Source organism: Gossypium arboreum, chromosome 10, assembly GCF_025698485.1.
Source record: "Gossypium arboreum isolate Shixiya-1 chromosome 10, ASM2569848v2, whole genome shotgun sequence".
Taxonomy (NCBI): domain Eukaryota; kingdom Viridiplantae; phylum Streptophyta; class Magnoliopsida; order Malvales; family Malvaceae; genus Gossypium; species Gossypium arboreum.
This window is the reverse complement of record NC_069079.1, coordinates 19653931-19678040: the sequence shown is the minus strand read 5'-3', so window position 1 is coordinate 19678040 and position 24110 is coordinate 19653931. Positions and strand designations below refer to the sequence as shown.

At 31.1% G+C, this 24110-nt stretch overlaps 1 long non-coding RNA gene across 1 annotated transcript; it reads right to left on the bottom strand.

Moving 5' to 3' along the window:
- Window positions 1-8312: 8312 nt before the first annotated feature.
- On the bottom strand, window positions 8313-9380 carry LOC128282531 (uncharacterized). Its single transcript, XR_008272828.1, has 2 exons — window positions 9222-9380; window positions 8313-8994 (listed from the first exon to the last, which is right to left on the bottom strand). It is a non-coding gene; the product is annotated as an uncharacterized LOC128282531 (long non-coding RNA).
- Window positions 9381-24110: the final 14730 nt, after the last annotated feature.

The window sequence follows — 24110 nt, the reverse complement described above, 5'->3', positions numbered from 1 at the left end:
CCCTAAACCACAAACACAAGTATGTCAGAATCATCAAATGGATACCATACATAGCTCAATAGATAAAACGTAAATTTAGAGACCCAAAGACAACTTACATGTTGAAGCAGCCTTGACATTTCACATCCTTCACCAAACAAAAGCCAACGCCCAAAGAAAAAAAGTTAATCCCAACACATACATATATCTATATATGTACAGAGAAATGAATTTTTTTGAAAATTACCATGAAGAAGGATTGAGCAAATCGATGTCGTTTTGGAGAACCTAATAATTTCCAAGTTATAAACAAAATTCAAATCTATAGGTTTAGTAATGAAAAAAAAATGACATAAAAAGAAAACAATAACAAAATAGAACAAAGAGCAACTTCAACGCATCATTTTCGGTTTGGTGGCTTGGGTATTTCAACAGTAACTTATAAACCCTCGAAATCTTGAAAGGCGACAGAGGGTTAGTAAAGGGACAGTAGAGGAAAGGGAAAGAATTAGAGTAGGAGGAGGGATGATGGGGAAGAGAGGGAGAGAGGGAGAGAGAGAGAGAGAGAATCAGAGTAGGGGGATGGAAAATAGTAGCTTTGTTAAGTCTGTAACGGAAAATGGTTAGTGGTGATTATTTTGTTATTTTTTGAAAGTTGAGTAACTGAATTGAAACCTGAGTGATTATTTTGTCAGCTACCCTAAAGTTGAGTGACTGTTGGTATAATTTACCCTTTATAAAAGATAAAAACATGTCGGTAAAAGAAATAATTTTTAGTGCTCGATTAACTCATGAAATTAAATAGTTAATAGCATATAAGTTATTTTATAAAAGAATGATTTTATAATTATTTTTCAATTTAGTTGATATATAATGGATTCAAAATTTTGAAGGTATAAATATAAATCGTACTTCAATGTAATTTGTTAATTATAATTAAATAGAACAAAATTATTATTAATACATTCATTATACATGAAAAAATGATAAATTGATAATGAATATAAAGTAGAATAAATTCGGAAAAATGGGCATATTATACCAAAATAAAATTTAAATTGAGAATTCCCACAGAAATAAATACAGATTTGGTGTAGTAACATATTATGGAGAGAATGGAGGAATCCGGATGTGCAGATGCAATGGTGTGTGTGTTTGTCATCTACACAGCTTTTAATTGCAAAAATACATTAATATTAATCCAAATGTTGAAAAAGATGAAACTCAAAAAAGAATAAAAAAGGAAGCACTGCTTCAATCTTTTTCTTTTTTAAAAGTAATGCTTTTATTATTCACAACAAAAATCCACGTTAATGAGACTGATTCAAATAAATGAATGGTTATTATTGTAAATTTTATTTTTTAAATATCTAAAATTGGAAAATAATACCCCAGCAGCAGTATTTTCTTTGGTGTCTGCAGTTTTTTCTTTGTTCAACAGTTGACTTTAATGCTAAAAGTTTACGGAAAATTATTGTTGAAGTCATCGTTTTATAGAAAATTATAAAACATAAACCAAATTTGACAAAATAGTTGTAAGATGAAAATATGTGTAGTGGGTGACCTTTATCCTTTATTTTAAACATTAACTCATACTCCAATCTTCTTAATTAATAATTAGATTAACTTTGAAACAATTATGTAAGTAGCTGTGATTTTTTTTACTTTAATATGGTTAATTATTTAAATAGATATGTCCAAAAGTTTTCTAAAAATATGTTTCTTTTACCAAACTGTAACAATAATAATAACTTAACAGTACCTTCAAAAATACTGAATCTAGAATTTTTTTTTAATAGGACTGAATTTAATTATAATAAATTCTTTTAGCAAGCCCAGAATTTAATTATAATTTTTTCATAGATCAAAATAAAAGTTTATTATGAATTAACTTAATTATTTTTAAGGGACTATAGAAAGTATTTTATTTTTATTCTTTATTTATAAGAGTACTAAATTGAATTTTTTTTATTTTGGGGCTAAAGTATAATTTCTCTATATTTTAAATTTTACTTTCTCTATTTATTTATAATTTCACTATATGAATCTTAAAATGTCATAAAATTTTACATTAGTAGGAGTTGAGTCTCTGTTCCATTATGGGTGTGGAGATAATTCTCCTAAAAATTACATATTCTGAAAATTACCCTTTCAACCTATCATTTGGATAAATAATTAAATTTTTAACGATATCCAAGTTAAAAAAAAAAAAAAGTATTTATGAAATCATATTATTTTTAGTATTATATCATATCTAAATTATTTGATGAAACATCAACAAGGTTAAATTAAGATTAGCTACCCATATGAAGTATCCTAATTTTGACTTTGAATATTATTTTTCATTATGGACTTCGATATTTAATATATATACATTGTTCAAACTAATTAATCAACTTTTTCTTTTCTTTTTTTTTATATTTCCTTAAAATATTCAATATTCTTCAAAAACTTAAGTCTTTTTCTTTATTGCGTGCTCGGGTTCCAAAATTCTTGAAGATCATCAAATCAAGAATTTTGTATTCCTATTAATTTCTGTTTTAATTTTTTAGGTATAAATTAGGATTTAGTTTCTATATTTTAATTACTTAAATTTTAATTTTTATATACTTTTTCAAATTTATAATTTTAGTCCTGTCTTAAATTATGGGTAAAGTTTTATTAATAATTTTATACTATACGTAAATTGTGTATTTAATCACTATTATTTAATTTGATCAATTTTAGTCCTTATGTTTTTTTTTTAAAATTTTAATCATGACTCAAGTAACAACAATTAAATCTTGGATAAACTACACTAGTAGTCACAGAATTACGGTTTTTTTTTCATTTTTGGTTACCCAATTATGAAAAGTTACAAAATGACCACTCAACTATTCAATTGTCATTTTTTTGGTCACCCAACTATCTTTGATTTTTGGTGGTTTCAATTTTGTGCCAATTGGTGACAAAAAAAATTGAATAGTTAGGTTACTATTCTGTAACTTTTCATAATTAGGTGACTAAAAAAGAAATTTATTAATAATTAGGCTTGATCATTTTTTAACTTTTCATAATTGAATGACCAAAAAAAAAAGGACAATCATTGTTCTATGACCTCTACTACCATTTACTATTAAATCTATTAACTAAAATGATATGTTTTTTTTTGTATTACTGATATTATACACGTGATAATACATTTGTCACATAAGATTTTGAAAATAACAAAATTTAATGGCTTGTGTTAGGTTATAAATGAAATTTTAGAATCCGAAAAGTAAAGGTAACAAAATTACCAAATTAAAATATAAATACTAGATCCATAACTTACACATAATATAAAAATTAATAACCGAGTTTGACTTCTTATTTGTAACTTTGAGTTATACCTAAAAGCAATTTAAATTTAAATAAAAAATAAATATTAGTTTAAGTCCAACCTAATTCAAATTAAATAAAATTAAATCGATTTATATTTTAAAAAATTCTACATTAACTAACTCAATATTTTTTTGGTATTTTAAATAATGAGAATTTTGGGATTGCAATATCAAATTCTAACCTAATGCTAACATTAGGAAAATAAGAGACAAATTTTAAGCTTGTGGTATATGGTGAGTTAGAGAATGGCCTAAGAAAAACGCCAAAGGTTGTGAAATATTCCAACACAAAATTTGGCGTTTAGGAATAATCCAAATGGATGAAATTAAACTTGGCGTTTAGGAATAATCCAAATGGATGAAATTAAACTAGGACTCTAGGAGACAGTGGAACTGGCTTAACCACTTGTGTTGGTATGGTGACTACCTTTATTCTTTCTTTTGCCAAACTTGTGAATGCCATCATCTCTTTTGGGTCTTGGCTCATTTTGCATTACCTGATGAGTTTAATTTAATAATCTCCACTCCATTCATAATAAATGTAATACTGCTGAACTTAAATCAGGAATTTACTCCCCACCCCCTCCCCCAAAAAAAAAAACAATATACCACATTCATTTAGTTTATCTATTATTAAATAGATCAATTTAGTTACTATATTGTTAAAAAGAATAAATTGTAATAGAGTTAACATTTACCATATAAAAATGTCTTCAAATTTATTCTTTTAATTATTGTTAAATTCAAACAAAATATTTCATTTATAGAACGATAAAAACTTTAAAAATATTAACTCCGTTAGATTCTAAATGTTAACTCTATTTCAATTTAGTTAATTATTAAATTCTGTTTAATAATATATAGACTAAATCGATCCATTTAATAATAATAAAATTAATTTAATTTAATCCCTATAATAATCCAAGTACATACACTAAGTTGTGGATTTCAACATTTGCTCATAGTGATAAACCTAACACACTAGCATATTAGTCCATTCTTACCTAAACATATTTGTGGATCCGAGAAAATATTCCTCACTACTTTTTTTTCTTAATTATTTGTTTATTAGTTGAATGATACGTATTTGAACATTTAATTCAATGATATAAAAGCTAATTGGTTTTTGTATATGCATTAATAGGATTAATGCTAAGCGGCTCAAATTTTCCTTACAAAAAATGTGTTACTCTCGTCGCATTCAGATAGAATATATATTACTAAAAAGTATATCCTACGCCAGACCCATTTCGCATGAACCACAGATGAAAGGGATAATTATTTCTTTGGTTAAAGCAAACAATTTGCAAAGAGCAGCAATGTTTGACGAGTACGGTGAAAATGACTTTTGTCATGTAACCATTTCTGGCTTTTAAGGTCTTTGATTTACATGTATCATACTCAAAACCTTTCATGACGGGAGTCATGCATATATAAATATATTTTCAGATGGTTTTTGTGTATGTATATTGCTCTTTTCTTATAAAATTCAAAGACTTCCTTTTCGGTTATCTACTTTTGTTAACTTTTCAAAGACGACCATTTTTAGAGTTTTGGAAAATTAAAAGTAGATTTACTATGCTTTTTCACACCAATTTTTCAAACTTTTCCACCATCTTTTTCCAGAACCAAGCATGCAACAGCAGACAAGATGTATGGAAATTAACCTAACTGCATGACCAAAATATATACATATATCTGTACTTGAAATCTGTAATTCTAAAACCTTAACATATTCATTTTAATTGCAAGGAAATAGATCCCTAACTTTTTTATTTTTAGGCTTTCCATAGTATTAGGTCAGGTTAAAGTTTTAAAACTTTAAGCATTTAAGTTCGAGCTGCACCATATGCAAATATCATATATAGTTGTTCTTTGCATTATTATGTGTTTAATTCCCACAATGTGTGAACCCTATTTATATATATTTCGATTTTCAATCCCTTATTTTTTATATTGAATTTACTTTAATTTTAGTTTATTAAACATATACAACATATAAAAATAACATTATTAAAGTAATAGTTAACAAATGTTGTTAAATATTGTGGTAAGAGAGGGGTATTTTCCACCGCAACAATCTTCCATCATGCTATTAAGAATCCATTTAAGGTATTTGAAACACAAATAAATAGTATATGGATAAGTAATGTTTGTGGAAGATGGTTAATGACCCAATAATTAAACATAACCAAATACATAGTTTGTTAAATTTGCAATAAGCTTTGGAGAATAAAACTAAAAAGAAGGCATGGAATGCAGGGATTGGCATATGCCAAATAGATGGCTAGATAAAATGAAAATGAATATATTCATTTTATATTAGTCCCCACACGTAATAGAAACCATTTGTACATGTTTCGCATGCAATTCCTTGGGGCAAAGGACAACTCCCCAAAACGTGCAACTTGCGGTGTAATAAGGTTTTTATTTGACTGACAAAGTCATGCATGTGGAAAGACAAAGTTTGAAAGGTGGGCTTGAAAAGTTTTTTATTTTAATTGGATTGGGGCTGACTGGAATTTCCAAAAACTGCGCTTTACTCTTTAAAAGAAATTGAATGAGGTAATCCAAATTCACAAAAACCAAAAGCTTATATAAAATTGGGATATTATCTTATTTGTATCTTTTTAATAACAATTAATTATAGTTTTAATGTGTTATTTCGAGGTGCAATATAATTTTTTTATAAATGTTAAAGATTAAAGTCTTATATATATGTTAAGCTTTGGTTGAAGTAATAGTCAAAAGCTTTGACCAAGTATATAAGGTAATAAATGAAGTTTGATTTCGGTTTAATTATACATTTTTAAAAATAAATAATTAAATTTATTTTTATGTTTAATAAATATAATTATTTATGTATGTAATATGTAAACTAAGATGGTGTTATATTAATAACGGTGTTAGTAATTTGTGAAAATTAAATCAAATAAAGGTATTATGTATACAATTGCACAATATCAAAGTTCATATATTACATTACATATTAAACCAAATTTTATATATAGTTTTGATGTTTATATATCATATTTATTATAGGATTAATTCATTTTCTGGTTCCTGAACTTGGTAAGAATTTCCACATTAGGGTCAGAACTTTTTTTGTCAAACTATTAAGGGCTAATTTGGACAAAAAGGAATTCAGGTCATAATGTGGAAATAATTACCAGATTTAAAGATTAATTTGAAAAAAAAAAATCATACCGGAGAATAAATGTGAAGTTCCCAAATAGTTTATTAACCCTTCATTGTGTAATTAAACTTGGATTTCCTCTTCAGGCAACATGTTTAATAATATTGAAACAAAAAAGCCCAATTTGTCTTTGTAATATTATAGAAACACGGGTCTATATATTCTTGTCTCTTTTGGTTCAATTTTCTTCGAAGTAGATGGCATACCAAATATATCTATTTAAGGACGTTTAGATTAATAAACAGTAACTATGTCTACTCAAACCTTACTTGTTTCAACTGTAGGTAGTTCAAATCCAACCTTATCAAATTTATAATGATAATAGTAAAAGCAACGTACATGGATAAAAAAAAAAAATAGTAAAATACCATATTCAACGTTGGGTCTTTTCTTTCTCTTTTCAAGTGGACTTTATATATATATATATATATATTCATTCATCACTCTTCCTAAAAATATCGAACCAATTTTCGAGTTTTAAAGAGAGAACTGGAAATCTTAATGAACAAAGCAAGGTTGATGACACAGCCGGTTTTGTGGTAATATGATGATGATGCTAAAGTTAAGTCCTATAGCGAAAGCTAAATATTTGTCTGCTTTCTAATACTGAGAATGAGACAAAGGAGTATATGTGTGGCAGTTGTTCCTATGTAAAGGAGTTGTGGGGGATTATTTTGCGTACTAGTTTTTTTTTTTTTTGCTCGGCCAAGAAAAGTTTATTAAGACCTCAAAAGAGGTAAGATGAGTAGCCACTAGCCACCCAATACACCAGAAAACATTACAGAAACCTCCCATATAGAACTCATAGGACAAACACCCATATCACGAAGATAATTTAAGAAGATACAAAACTCCCCCAATAACCCCCCCCCCCCCCCAAAAGAAAAATAACACCTAAAGAAAGCCCATATAAAAATAATTAATATAATGTACAATTGGGCAACAAAACTCGAAAGCTTCTTCAATCACTAACTGCTCTCAATAATCAACGAGACCATAATTTTCTCCTCTAATCCCACCTTGCAAAGGCAATCTATTCCTGAATCTCTTCAACAACAACATCACCGTTAACTACTTCATCTCTCTTGAAAAGGCTTTGATCCTACTAAGTAGTTGGCAAAAAAATCTCCCTTGCAACATTATCTTAATTGCACAACTTCCATTTTCCCATCAGCATATCTTTCATTTCACTATTCAAACCCCCAAGTCCACTTCTTAATACTCACAACTTCATTAACCTTAAACCCTATTTTGCATAAGTGGTTCGAACTTGGACAGCTCACGGTAGGATATTATGAGAGAATGAATTTATATGGTAAAGGAAAAAGCCTTCTTTCAACCATCATCAACTTGCTTGGAACACTTCCATTTATGAAATTTAGCATGGCAGCAGCCCACGGTTGATCTAAGTGATCTTTAATCATGTTAAATGGATTGTACAAGCTAGATTAAGTAATAGTAAAGGTGTTGTTAATCATTCTGTGGAATTGTTAAGGGATGGGGCTTAGCTACTGAAATTTCTTCTCTCTCTCACTTTTTATTTTTTATTTTTTTTATTTATAGAAATAAAATGCCTACTTATCCAGTATATATATTTGTGGTTACTGACAAGTATTTTAACGGTGAAGTATGGGAATTGAGATTGGCCAATTTTGAGTTACCCACCTGTGCTTTATGATTTTACCAGCCTCCCCATTTTTAACCATGTAACCCTTAACTCTTCAATTTGGAAAATTTTGTAAAGTACTTGTACTTGATACTCTATTCTACACGTATTAAAAGAACATTGAATTTATTAGGAATTTGTCTTTTCTTCGTCACCAGATAAATAAAGCTATCCATTCCATTGTACCACCCAACAGCATTCATTGCTACTTATATATACGTATATCTTGGGATGCGTATCATCTGTATCAATAACGGATTTAAAATATGTATTACATTAAGAGTATATGGCAAACATGAATATACTCGAAGCATAGTCATTTTTTTATTCCCATATATGAGAAGGTATAAGATAAGGTCAAAACTGCAATAATGATACACAGTGCTTCTCTTGGAGTCAAAATGACAATAATATACACTATCCAGTTCCCATTGGACCATAGACGATAAGCCTCTCCAACGAGAGAACCTGAAGCACTCTTCTTCATTGTGAAGCATCGTGATTAGGTTTGAGTTCAGGGGCAGGTGAAAGCATCACCCATTTCCATCCACTTTTCTTGAGCTTGTCCGGAGCTGCCAACCAAAGCCTGTAAAACACTTTGGACTTTGCTTTTGCATTTGTGATAACGAATACGCCTAAGAACAACTTGCTTGTCCAGGCCTTCAGGGGAAGATCCAGCGATCTGAAGCTGGCTGCTCACTACTCCATTACCATTAATCATTGTTTGAGTATCGTTTCCTTCTGGGCTATTCACATATCGCTGAGCTTTGGAAACCATGAAATCCATTTTCCTGTAAGAAGAAAAAGCTTTAAAAAAAGTGATATATGAAGATAACAGGTGACAGATGGGGGCTGTAGTATTTATAGACATTAACAATTCGGTGATGTTTGGTCATTTAGTGGTTTTGTTTTCTTCTATTATCATGGACTTTTTACGAGGTTGTGTTCCAAACCAGTGGCGAATGGAGAGAGCAACTTAATATGAGATTGGCCGACTGAAAGCAACCATGATATATACCGTGGGTGGAGGCATGGGTGGGGTTGTGAAACTGGGTGCTATGGCGGCTGACTGCTGTTGAGGATAAAGTTGGCCACGCAATGTTGATTGGTTGACACCTGACAAGTTTAGCCTTTCTTTCTATAAAACAAAAAAAAGGAAGATTAGCCTTCCTGTTTCGAGGTTAAATTTGTGGGATCAGAACCATTTCTTTTAGCTGTCTTTTGCATGGCTTATGTTGGCAACTTTTAACTGGCTGTTCATTTCGGCTTTATTTGGATCAATAGGTTGGGACAATTATAATGTATTTCTGTTTATTGATATTTTTAACTTGCAGGATTTATTTTGGAATGTATCTCAAGAGCAAATGATTATGATTCGTGCTACGAAGGAAATTGAATATATTTGAAATTGATAGAAAGTAGAAAATAAAAAGTAGAATGTAAAGAAAATATGTATTTTATTGATTAATAAGGGTGTTTATAATGTTTATTCAAAGTTTATTTAGAGATATAAGAATTATAAATGAAATAAAATTTTAATTTTAACGACTACTAGAGTTCTAAAGTACATCAAACTTATTGTAACACCCCGAACCCGAGACCATCGCCGGTGTCGGACACGAGGGGTTAACAAGCCAAGTTCACATGTTTTGCCCACCAATTTGACATTTCCAGTCAGGCTGGAAAACTGCGTCACTGTCGCCTTAAAAATCATATCTCGAGTTTCAAAACTCGGAAACTGGTTTTGTAAATTTTCCCTGAATTTAGACTCATATATCCATCCATGGATTTATTTCTAGAATTTTTGGTCGGGCCAATTGGTACAGTTTATTAGTTAAAGTCACCCATGTTACAGGGATCGACTGCTCTGACCTTCGCGCGTTATAACTTGAATATCTCTCTGTACAGGGCTTTAACACTGGTGTCGTTTATTTCTAATGAAACTAGACTTAAAATGGAATCTGTACATATAAGGCATGACTCCTAATTCTTTCTGGATAATTTATAGTAAATTTTTAAAGTTGCGACAGGGGACCCAGAAACCGTTCTGGCCCTGTCTCACAATAGCCTTAATATCTCTTAACATGTAACTCCTATGACCATTTCGTTTCTTCCATATGAAAATAGACTCATCAAGGTTCATTTACATAGCTTATTCACTATTTAATACCATTCCTAAAAATTTTGGTGATTTTTCACATTCACGTCACTGCAGCTGGCAGCATCTGTTTTTAAGGTAGGTCTTACCTATTTGGTAGTCTCCATGAACCAACTAGCCTTGCCATACATAGGTTCATATATGATCATTTTAACCATGCCAATGGCTGATCATGTGACCAACATTCCCATTTCCAATCCATAGCCACATCATGACACCAAATATATACATACAAACCACAAATAGTCTAAGTTCATGCTTCCTTTTTGAGCCATTTTCGCATGGCCGTACATATATACATCACAACATATTTAACCAACAAGGGGTAGTCCTATACATGCCATCTCAAGTTCAACCAAAATTTATACCAAAATGGAGGCTTGATAGTGTGGATGACTTGACTTCAACGATCCCAAATCCGATTGCTTGACGAAATCTAGAAAACCGAGAGCCAAAGCAACGGGTAAGCATTTTATGCTTAGTAAGTCTCAAGGAATATAATCAACTCTAATTACAGCAATACATTCACATAGCCAAATGCATCATTTCATTAATACACATTCTTACTTCACACTTCATCATTATATAATTTCACAAAGTATCAATCAATTCAATAACTGAAATTCATTAGTCGATTGAGCGAATGTTGCTCAAACATGTCGACTTTCCGATGCACATATAAACGTACCTCATTCTTTGGGCTTTTGAGTGTACTCATTGAATTTATTACAGCAACCAACACTCACCTCCAGCCCAAGATTCTTCGAATATAACCGGATATAACCATGTGCACAAATGCCTTGGTCTTAGCCGGATAGAATGTCTCGCACGAATGCCTTGGTCTTAGCCCGGATGTAGCCACTAGCACAATTGCCTTCGGTCTTAACCGGATATAATTTCCAGCATAATTGTCTTCGGATTTAGCCCGGATATCATTCAATTTCCATGAACACATACATCAATTATCATTGGACATACATATTTCATTTTCAGTTACTAAGGCTCAGACGCAATTATAGTCACAAGCATATTCGCCGGGACTTAGCCCGGTAGAATTCAAATACTCATGCACACATAATCAATAATCAATACACATCCATACTTTATTTCACATAATTCAAGTAGGGTCACTTCTTGAGGACTTACCTCGGATGTTGTCGAACGGCTTTTTCGGCTATTCGATCACTTTCTCCTTCCCTTGTCCAATTGTGGCCCTCTAAGCTCTTGAGCTAATTCAAACAAATTCAATTTATTAAAACCTCATTGTGCTAGCTTATGGCGAATATGACAAGGAGTTTAAATGGTCATATGGCCACCCTTTAGCTTGAATACACAATGGTCATGCACATTTTATACTACATCAAGCAATTCAATACAATTTATTCGAGCACCAAGGAAATGCTAAGGCCTTCAATAGGCTACCCAAGGCGAATATTCATGTACATGTTGAGGCCAATTATGCACTTAATACCTCACAAAAACAGCATGCATTTTACTAGTTAATGCTTTGCATATTGTGGCTCAAAACTTATAATATAGCATCAAGCACTTATATGTGTGCTAGGCAATTGTGCTTGCAAATTTCACAATTATTCTTCAACATCTTCTTCTTTAAACAAACTTATTCATCACTTCCTTCATAACCAAAACATCATGTGCAAACATATATATACATATATGAGCATGGTCGAATTTCAAGGTGTCCATAGCCATCCAAAACACAAATTTTAACTAACATGCAAGAAGCATGAACCATGCTCATGAATGCATCATGGCTGAATATGACAATCATGCTCCTTTTCAACTTCAATCATGATAAAACAAAAAGAAAGCTCAAAATCTTACTCAAGAGTAGACAATCCATCATTGCATGCATCATCATCAAGCTTCACACTTAGCATGCAATGGCTTTATCACCATAACAACTTTGGCCAAATACCATTTCCATGGCTTAACAAAGATTTGAGCCATGGCTAACATGCACATCAAGTTAGCAACCAAAACATGCATGAAACTCCTAACACAACCTCATACATACCTTAATCTTGATGCAAACTTAGCCAAATCTCCTTCTAGATCTCTTCCAAACCAAGCATGAAGCAAAAATCCTCCTTCTTCCTTAGTTTTGGCTCAAAGAAAGGATGAACAAAATTTTTTCTTTCCTTCTCTACAACTCATGGCAATGGGGGAATACCTCACTCACACACATTTTTTTCATTCTTTTCTTACCCATACACCTTTGTTTATTATTTCTCCCTAATGCACCAACAAAACATGTTTCATGACATGTTTTGCCCATCCTCTTGCCATGGCCGGCCACTTCATGTTGGGGGAATTTGACATGCAAATCCTTATTTTTGCATGCATGAGCAACTAGTCATCACACATTTCCCCATCATACTTTCAAAGTTCACTACTAGGTCCTTTCTAGTGAAATTCGCATTTATAACACTAAATCGAAACATCAAAAATGTCACACACAAATTAACACATATCATAGGCATCAAAATAAATTTTAAATTATTTTTATGCCTCGGTTTTGTGGTCCCTAAACCACATCCCGACTAGGGTCAATTTTGGGCTGTCACACTTATCTTAATCTTGATGAACATTTACTTAATAATAAAATATTTATAACACTTCTACTTGGATATCTATTAGTAGATAATGTGTTTCGTTCAAACTTTATTGCCTCATTAAAAACCTTATCAGGAAAACTTAATGGGACAAGACCTCGATTAAGTAAAAAAGAGTATAATGCATATTTACTCTCCTCATGACAACATCACATAATATATCATATTCTAAGTATTCAGTTTTAAATACTAGCTTTTCAAATGATTATTTGAACAATTTGCTAAACATTTATATTTGGAAGTCATGAGTGAGGAAGACTTTTGGGGAAATATATTTTGATCTCTTCAAGAGTTCCAACAATAATCAAAACAAAATTTAATCATGATCCTTCTAATAATACATATAGGTATTTTGGATCATTTTATAATCTTCCTACAACTACTATTCACTAAGTCAAATTTATAAAATATATTCAAATCATTTTAATTTATATAAATGTCTACGCAAACATATTAAACGATTTCCGAGAATTTCTATATCATTCTAGCATTCTAAATCCTCTAAGGATTTTAATATAAATTTCACCATATAGTGATTCATATAACATCAGTAACAACAAACACTAGATGCATGTCAAATATGTCATGAACTAATATACTAATAAGATATCTAAAGGTTATTGCAACCACCACAAAAGAATATCATTCAAACCAATGCCACGGCTCAGTAAAAAACTTCATTTTCTTATTTTGTTTTAAGAAAATTACTCATTTGTACTCCACTGGTTTTATACCTTTAGACGTTTGGATTACTGATATAGAAACTTTACAAATTTAATTATACTTTGCGTCTTTCCATTTTGGCCAATCTATTCTATATTTATATTTCTTGACAGATTTATTCAAGATCCTCATTTTCTTTCATTATCTCAATCATATTATTGCATACAAAATCGTTGTCTACAACTTTTCTATTTTAGGGTTCCATATTTTCTCGTATTGACATACCTTATCGAGATCTCTTTATTTTCACTATTTCTATCTTTAATTTTAGGTGTCAGAATCTCTTCTAGAGTTTTAATAATTAGTTATGTCTTAGTTCTCTTCAGGAGCACTTTCTTTACGATATGACCATCTAGATCTATTCTATCTTTTACGAGAATTTTCATATTTGAAACTAATGGATCTACCATGCTTCAAGCATGCATTACTTTCAATTTATTCCAATAGGTTGTCCAATTGAGACTCCAACATATTAGCTGGTATATAAGACTTGGTTATTATTTATTAAGTCAATAAATATATTTGAAAATTAACTTACAATAAAGTAAATTATCTTTTGAATTTCGGTTCAAATTACTTTCTACGAGGATTTAAATAATGATAATTCATTTAGGTAATTATTTCATCAAACTATTATTTCTCTCTCCATAATGTTGGAAAAACTATCAAATCAAAATAGACTTATATCATAATTAAATCTCCAATTCTTTCAAAACATCTAATAATATAAAGAGATTCAGAATATATAATCCCAACATTCTTTGAATACCCATTTTGTGCATTGTGGTGGAGTAACTTAAATATACATTATACATTTAAACTTCTAAAATGGGTTGTATCTGACTGTTGACTAAAAGCCAATTGTATTGAGGAGTATTGAACATAACTTATTGGCATGATATGTAAAAGTATTGATTCATGTAAAATATCATATCCTTATACACATAGACAAAAAGTTTTGTTCTAAAAAAATATGATTTAGCTACTAGCTAGAGACATTTAATTATTAATTCTGCTGAATCATTTTATACACATAAACATTAACCTTTGCAATATTTACTCGCACCAATAATCTAGCATACAAGGATCATTGAAAGCCCGAGAAATAAACTCATTAACACTGATAAGAATTGTCTTGATTGCATAATATGAAAGTTTTGTTTTTAAAAAAATAATTTAAAAAATGATAGGTTGTGATCCAATTTCAACTTTTGTTAGTGAGGTTTAATAAATCTTCTTTGAGAATAAGGAACATTATATAAATGAATAATCTTCGGGTTTTTTTAATAAATATCCATGTAAATCCTTATCTTGTTGCATCATTATTGATCGGGATGGTCTAACCAGTTATGCCAACTAATTAGTATATTTGGACTAGTAAAACTTTTGGTTTACTATGCACATTATTCAATGATAGTAATGTAAACTTTTGGTTTATCATATCATATGATTTAACCATGCTAATATATACATAGTACCGGCTAGAGGAGACGATGATAATTTTCAAATACAAAATTCTTACCTAACATAATAAAATTAATTCACTGTCTCCTTATCCATAGTCTTAATATGATATCTATTACAATGTATATCCTTTTAAGACAAAATACATTATTTGAGATTGACTAAAACATAATGCATTAATTATCAATTTGTTTCTTCAGATAATAATGTATTAGCTTTTCTGGAGCCTTGAATTAATTTTGTACCATTAAATGTTTCATTACCACATTGAACATAGGTTAACAATATATCATCTCTTCTAAAGCCTTACATTAATTTTGTACCACCAAAGATTTGTTTGTTTCATTACCAAACAAGAAGAATGCCTTTTATCCCTAAGGATAATATGCAATATTGTATTGTCTACTAGACATATGTTTCCTTCTTTTTAAGGAATATTAATTGAATAATAAGATATTCAAGTGTACAACATGTACATAACCAAAAACTTTTCAAAAGTTGTCTCTCTTCTTTGAAAGATTATATTGAGAAATCTTGTTGTTTTCTCATTTATCTTTATGTTTCCACTTCTCCTAGCAAGAAAAATCATTACTAATTAGATATCCAAGAATCAAGTAATGAGTTCTACAATTGACAAAAAGGATGCAACTCATACTTTTAGAAAATTTGTTTTTAACAAAATACATACAGTCCTAAGAAATATGGTTATAAGATTTCATATAAAAATCAAAATAAAATCATATACTTTGTAACAACTCGTTTTTCAGTGATGTCGAAAGCAGTGGTTTTCGAACCCCATTTTTGACAAGCTCGCTTGTATATATTTTTGTTGAGGATCGACCCGATTAAGTAACGAACAAGTAAAAATAGCAGAAGAAATTGAGAAATTGAACACACAAATTTAACGTGGAAAAATGCCACCAAAGAGGATAAAAAACCACGGACAAATATAATTTTACTATAATGATAAAAGAACGAAGAGAACAAAAGATGGAGATAAAAAAAACTAAACCTCGAAACCCAAAAACAAAGAACCCTCAAAATGTAAACACAAAATTCTCTAAAAGTATTATGAGTTCTAATATTTTGATGGGTGTGTTTTCTAAGGTTGTAAAAGAGCCTATTTATAGGCCAAATTTGTAGGTCAAATAAATTATACTAATAAATGCTAAATATATTATACTAATAAATATTAGATCTTCTAAGAAGAAAATAAATATATATTTAACTTAACTTGGAAGCAATCTTTTATTTAATAGGAATTTGGGTCACATAACTCTAACAATCTCCACCTTGATATAAATTCTCACAACGCCGTCTTTGCCAAAGCCTGCCATGAGCCTATCTTGAACTATGCAGGGAATTAATTAAATCAAATCTGTGCTTAGAAGCTAGAAGACTTCTAGCTTTTAACTTGTGCACTGCCAAATCAAAACTAACACGGGTCTGATTTTCACGAACATAGTGCCTTAACTTTTCAAAACCTGTATTCAAAAGAGAACCTATATTCAGCGAAACAGTCATACCCTTTTCCCTCATATGACCAAGTTGCCTCCGTTCCAAACGAGTTGACTTCAACTTCGTAACGAACGAGGGACGTCCGATTTCACCGATCACTATAGAACCTTCTAGAATATAAAGACTCCTGGTCATTTTACCTTTTAATAAAATGAGAGCTCCATGAGACACCTTAATGTCGCTCGACTCGATATTGATTCTACAACCTTTCAAGTCTAAAATACATGAGGAGATGAGATTCTTTCGTAAATCAGGTACATATTTGACATTTGAGAGTGTCCTAATCGTCCCATCATGCATCTTAATTTTAACAGTACTATTATCGATTACCTTACTGGATGAATCATTTCCCATGCGCACAACTCCATATTCAACCGAACTGTATGTGGAAAACCATTCTCTGTTGGGACACATGTGGAAAGAAAATCCCGAATCTAAGATCCACTTGGACGTAAGCTCAAAGCTATCGCTCATTGACACTAACAAGAAATTATTACTGCTTTTGTTAGCCAAATTAGCACCAGCTACATGTTCCTCATTACTCTCAATAGCCCTTTTATTTCATAGTTTGTAACAGTTTGCTTTGACATGACCTAACTTCTTACAATAGCGACACCTTTTGTCTCACTTCTTTTATGCTACCAAAACGGAAGCTTGTCTATCTACCTTGCTATTTGAACCAAACTCATTGTCGAGTATGTCTTTACTCAACAAATGACCTTTCACATCTCTAAATGAGAGTTTATCTCTTCCATAAATCAAGTACCCCCTAAAAGACTTGTATAAAGAGGGTAAAGAGCATAATAATAACATAGCTTACTCTTCATCGTCAATCTTAACCTCAACATTCTTTAAATCAATCAAAAGAGTAATAAATTGACTAATGTGATGTCTAAAAAGTTCACATTCGTTCATGCGAAACATAAATAGACCTTGTTTCAACATTAAACAGTTAGCAAGAGACTTAGCCGCATAAAGAGTTTCTAACCTTTTTTACAAGGCAAATGAGGTTTTCTCCATCAATACTCCTATAACACCCTATTTGCGAGGCACAATTGGATTGCAGATAGGAACTTTTCATCAAGCTCTTTCTATTCTATCTAATCTAGATTCTCAGGTTTTTTCTCGGTAATGACTTTTTTTAGGTTGGTCTATACTAGAATTGTCATCATCCAAACTTGCCACAGATTGGAATTTGTGACACAATCAAACCTCTCAATGTCAAACCTTGTTGCTATCATTTCTGAATGGGCTGATCTATGAAAAATGAACTAGTTCTGATGCTACTTGTTTGAGATAGACCCGATTATGCAATGAAAAAGTAAAATAGCGGAAGAAATTGATAAATTAAAATAAAAATTTAATGTGGAAAAACCCTTCAAAGAGGATAAAAAATCACGGGCAAAGATAATTTTACTATGATGGCAAAAGAATAAAGAGTATAAAAGGTGGAGATAAAAAAACTAAACCTTGAAACCCTGAAACAATGAACCCTCAAAACGTAAACACAAAATTCTCTAAAAGTGTTATAAGTTCTAATATTTTAATGGGTGTGATTTCTAAGGTTGTAAAAAAGTCTATTAATAAGCTAAATTTGCAGGTCAAATAAATTATGCTAATAAATGCTAAATATATTAGACTAATAAATACTAAATCAAGAAAATATATTTTGTTTAACTTAACTTGCAAGCAATCTCTTATTTAATAGGAATTTGGGTCATACAACTCTAGCAATTATTATTTAAAATTTACGAGGCAAGTGTAAAGTTTAATTAAAGTTTGATTTCTTAATTTATCAATCAGGTAGTTAATTAAGGTACAAAGACTAAATTGGAAAAGTGGTAAAAGTTAATCGTTATGAATTTTTAATTAATTGGAGGACCAATTAAGCAATTGGACCACTATATTGCAACCAAACAGTGGTGGATGTTTGGTGTAATCTACTAAATGTGTTAATCAGGCTTAGTATAATCTTAATTAAGCTTAATTAGATGAATTATGATTAATTATTTATTAAACTAAATATATAAGAAAAATAAAAGACATTCTCATGTTCATCTTCTTTATTTCAAGAACCAAAGAAAAGAAAACCCTTGTTTGAGCTTAAGCTTTTGGTCCATGGTAAGTTTATGTAATTAAGTCATTTTCTTGTAAATTTTATATTTTTTGAGGTCTTGGAAGCTTTATTTAGTTAGCATGTGTACCAATTTGTAAAATTGTTAAAGTTTTTAAAAGTTTCCATTGATAATTGCTTGATGAAATTGATTTTAAATTGTTAGATTTTAAGCTTGGATATGAAAAATGACTAGTTTGTAAGTTCTAATTGGTAATTTTTGAATAAAAGGATTAAAGTGCATAAATTTTAAATTTGGTGTAATATTTCTATAATTATAAATAATAGAGGCCTGTAGAAGGGTGAAATTGATATCAATTTTGAAATCGAAACTAAAATTTGAAAGTTATAGCAATTTTAGTTTTGGGGACTAAATTGAATAAAATGCAAAATTATAGGGAACATTTAAAAAATAAAATTGAATAAACATATGCATATGCATATAATAGGATGATATAAGGTATTTGCAATTTAGAAATTGAAATGAATTATCGTATAGACTGAGAATTGAACCAATCAGAGGATAATCGAGGAAAGACAAAATTACGAATTAGTCCTCGACATTTTGTTTGTTGTTGTTTTTGCCAAGTAAGTTCATGGTTATATGTAATTGTAGATATAATTGAATTGTGAATTTATGTTTGTGTGAATGTAATTTAAATTGTTTAGGATTTGATACAAAAATATCATATATGGACTAAATTGTAAAGAAATGGTTATATGTACTAAATGTGCGCAAGTGAACATAATAAAGGATAAAATACAATTGGCATACCAATAGGGTTAATTGCGTGGTTAATTGCGTGCTAGTATAGGATATGTGATGGTACGAAGTTATTACTGATTATACCGAAATCCAGCATTTGTTGAGGATTACTAAGTTATATGTCTATACAGAGACCCCAGTGTGCTAGAGGGATGCATTGTTACATGATTATATGTTGCTTATGGGATTTTCACTTTGGTGCCTTAGAATGGTGTAGTTACTACTCTGACGAGCAATCTGGTGTGGTGTAGTTACTTGTGTATTTGAATCTATTCATTATAGTTCATCAGCCTAACTGGTTAATAAAAAAGAGATATTAAAGTAGAATGGAATGAGTTCAGTTTTCAAATGTTTATACGATGACGAGATTATGCAAATGGTATTCAATTGTTGATTCTACGTGAACAATACTAAATTGAATAAGATGCTTAATGTTGAATTGCTATGTGACTCGATTGTATGATAAACTCACCTTGTTGTTGTGAATTGCTATGTTAGGAAAGTTGTGTCAAGTTAATTAATTTGATATGTTTAATTGTAAAACGAGGTAAGTTTATCGTTTTAATACCTATGAACTTACTAAGCATTCGAAATGCTTACCTAGTTGTTTTCTCTTTTTTTGTAGATTGTCAGTCTGCAAAACATGTCGACTGGATCACTTCAAAGCTCACACTATCCCGCTATCAACTCATTAGATTTTTGCTCGTTTTAAGCTCGATTTTGTGGCATGTAATTAGGTGTTACCTTTGAATGGATAACTTAGTTTAAATTTGATTAACCTTTGAATTTAAAAGTGCTAATGCTCAATTATGTATATAGCTATGCTTAACATGATAAACTTAACATGTGGAAAATGAATGTTAACTTTGTTAGATTAAATAGCATGATTAGTGATGATATTGAATAGCTATATGGCATGGTTAGTGGGTTGAATTGATTTAGTTGAATTAGTGGTTTTAATGCCAATTTATGGAATGTTGGAATAAATGATTGGATTTGGATAAATGGCATGTATTTGGCAAGTATTTAGTAGGTTTATGCTGGTAAATGTTGTGCTTAGTGCATCAAATGTGTAAAATGGTTTTGATGGTTGAAATAGGCACCAAAAGGCCTAATTTGTACAAAAAACAAAGTCCACATCGCGAGATCAAGCAATGATTGTTGCAACAAGACCTAGATTTTAGGCCATGACGTGACGAGGAATTCCTCACGTCGCGACGTCAAGCTGAGAATTTGAAAATGTTGCAATTTGATCCTTGTTCGATTTTAGGCTAATTATAGAGCACATGTAAGCTTTTATAAGACACGAGAAAGGTTATATTTGATGATAATGAACTATGGTTATGATCTTATGATTTATGTTTTAATGTGAATGTTAATTGTTCGTTGTTGTTTCGACAATGGCTATAGCATCCCATAGCTCAGACCTGACGATTGAGTCGAGCGAGGGGTGTTACATATTTAAAATAAGTAATGAATAAATAATAAATTACAGCACCAAGTTCCTCAATATGGATTATAAATAACTTGAAAATTGACATGTTAGCATTTAAAATGATCACCATAATAGAAACAACGTCAACATCCCTTTATTATTTAGATTCATCATGATCATCAATCCTGTAACATCACTAACTCGTCTCCGTTGCCAGATTAGGGTTGCGGAGTATTACCGTACAATTGAAAACATTGAAACATTATATCATTCATGAATTTAATCACATCATAAACTATTCTTACACATACAATCTCTCCCTAAATTGAGCTCTCGACACCCTAAAAACAACTTAGAAGCAATTCAAGACCACTATAAAACAAAATGGAAAGTTTAATAAAAAGTAGCAAGATTTCCAAAATAGGGGTCATAGCAAATTCTATATATTTTCTTTTCAAATCAGCGTATGACTTTTGACGATCAGATCCAACTTTCAAACAATCTCGAATAATTCAAACTTTGTCTTCAGTTTCTCGAATCAAATCAATTCCTACCATTTTAGGTTCATTTAGCTCGGACCAATATGACGACTTTTTACATTTTTTTCTGTATAAAGCTTCAAATAATATCATTTTTATACTGGATTGATAACTATTATTATAAGCGAACTCAGCTAACGATAAATACTTTTCCCAGCTACCCTCAAATTCAAGTATATAGCATAGTAACATATCTTCCGAGATTTGTCTCGTTCTGATTTGCTCGTTCATCTAAGGATGAAACACAGTACTAAAGTTGAGTTTAATGCCCAAACCCTCGTGAAGTTTACTTTAAAACCTCGATGTAAATCATGGATGATGATAAGAAAAAATAGATGTTGGAATACCGTGTAATCTCACAATCTCTGACACATAATTCTGCTAGCTTTTCAAGTGAGTAATCTGTTCTGACTGGAATAAAATGGGCTGACTTAGTCAATTTGTCAACAATCACCCAGATCGAGTATTTCTTTCTCAGAGTTATAGGCAAACCAGATATGAAACTCATCTTGATTCATTCCCACTTCCACTCAGGAATCATAACAGGCTGTAATAATCTGGACGAAACTTGATGTTCTTCTTTTACCTACTGGGAAATCAAACATTTGGCTACGAACTCACAAATCTCATGTTTCATACCCGACCACTAGTACATCTGTTTCAAATCATAATACATTTTTATGCTACCCGGATGAATGGAATATGTACTACTGTGAGCCTCTGATAGAATATCACGTTTCAAATTTGAACTATTCGGAACACAAATTCTATTGTGGTAATGCAATGTGCCATCATCACCAATACTATATTCAGTAGTCAAATTATCTTGAACCAAGCTTCATTTCATTATTAACTTCAGATCATCATTTTGCAATTACCGAATTAGTTGTAAAAACAAGGGTTTAGTCTTCAATTTTTCCAGTACAGAACCATCAGCATTCAAAGCCAAATGAGCATTCAACGCTCGAAGTGCAAACAACGATGACTTTGCCTTTCCTGGATGGTGATCAATAACGAAATCATAATCTTTGAATAACTCTAACCAATGTTGCTACCTCAGATTTAGTTCCTTCTGAGTCATTAAATATTTTAAGCTTTTGTGATCAGTATACACATAACATTTCTTGTCGTATAAATAACGCCTCTATATCTTCAAAGCGAAGACAATCGCAGCCAGCTTAAGATCATGAGTAGAATAATTCTTTTCATGTGGCTTTAATTGTCAAGAAGTATAAGCTACCACTTTCCCTGACTACATTAACACGCAACCTAAATCATTGAGAGACACATCATTGCAAACAACATATGCCGTTCCAGATTCAGGCTGAGTTAATATTGGAGCTTCTGTTAACATGTTTTTTTAGCTGATCAAAAGTCTGTTGAAATTTATCAGACCAAACAAATTCGATGTTTTTCTATAGTAACCTGGTCATAGTTGAAGCAATGATTGAGAAGTTTTTAATGGATCACCAACAGTATTCGGCTAATCCCAGGAAACTTTAGACGTCAGAAACATTCTTCAAAATTTTCTAATCAACTATCGCAGATGCTTTATTTAGATCAACCCTGATTCCATCACTAGATATAACATGTCCCAAAAAATCAACTTCTTGTAGCCACAATTTACATTTACTGAATTTCACATATAGTCGTTTTTTATCGAAACCTCATTCAGTGAATAAATCAGAATGCCATCAGTGAATACCACAACCAAACAATCTAAATATGGCTGAAACACCCGATTCATCAAGTCCATTAATGCCATAGGGGCATTATTCAAACCAAATGGCATCATCAGAAATTCATAGTGACCATATCTAGTTCTGAATTCAGTTTTTGGTACATCTTGCTCTTTAACTAATAGCTAATAATATCCAGGTCTCAAATCGATTTTTGAAAACACTGTAGCTCCTTTTAATTGATTGAACAAATCATCAATATGAGGTAACAGATATGTATTCTTAATTGTGGCTCTATTCAACTGTCGATAATCTATACAGTCTTTTTGACCCATATTTCTTATTCATGAACAAAACCAGAGCACCCCAAGGTGACATGCTCAGTCATTAAATCTACGATCTAATAACTTTTGTAACTGCACTTTTAGCTTTTTCAATTCTATAGGAGCCATCTTGTAAGATGTTATCAAAATTGGAGTTGTCCCAGGCACAAGTTCAATCACAAATTCTACTTTTTGAGTCAGTGGTAACCAAGACAGTTATTCAAAAAAAAGATCAGCACATTCTTTGACTATCGACACTTGTTTAATTTTTGATTCAGCCACTTTTGCCGGGGGTGAGGGCATTCCAACACCGTGAATGAGGGTGATGGATGTGGCGATTGAGAGCGTGGAGTTTATTCTCCTCTATGAACTCCTTAGTGTAAAGGCCCAGAGCGGTTCTGAACTCTAGGATGTTCAATTGATAGACTAGACCACCGAGGCAAAATTGGATTGTTCCCGGGTCATCAAAGTGGGCCATCATGGTCTGAAGATGGAACATTGAGCAAAGTTCCATTGTGAGTTTGAGATATGTCGGCTCGACAATTTTAAAGAA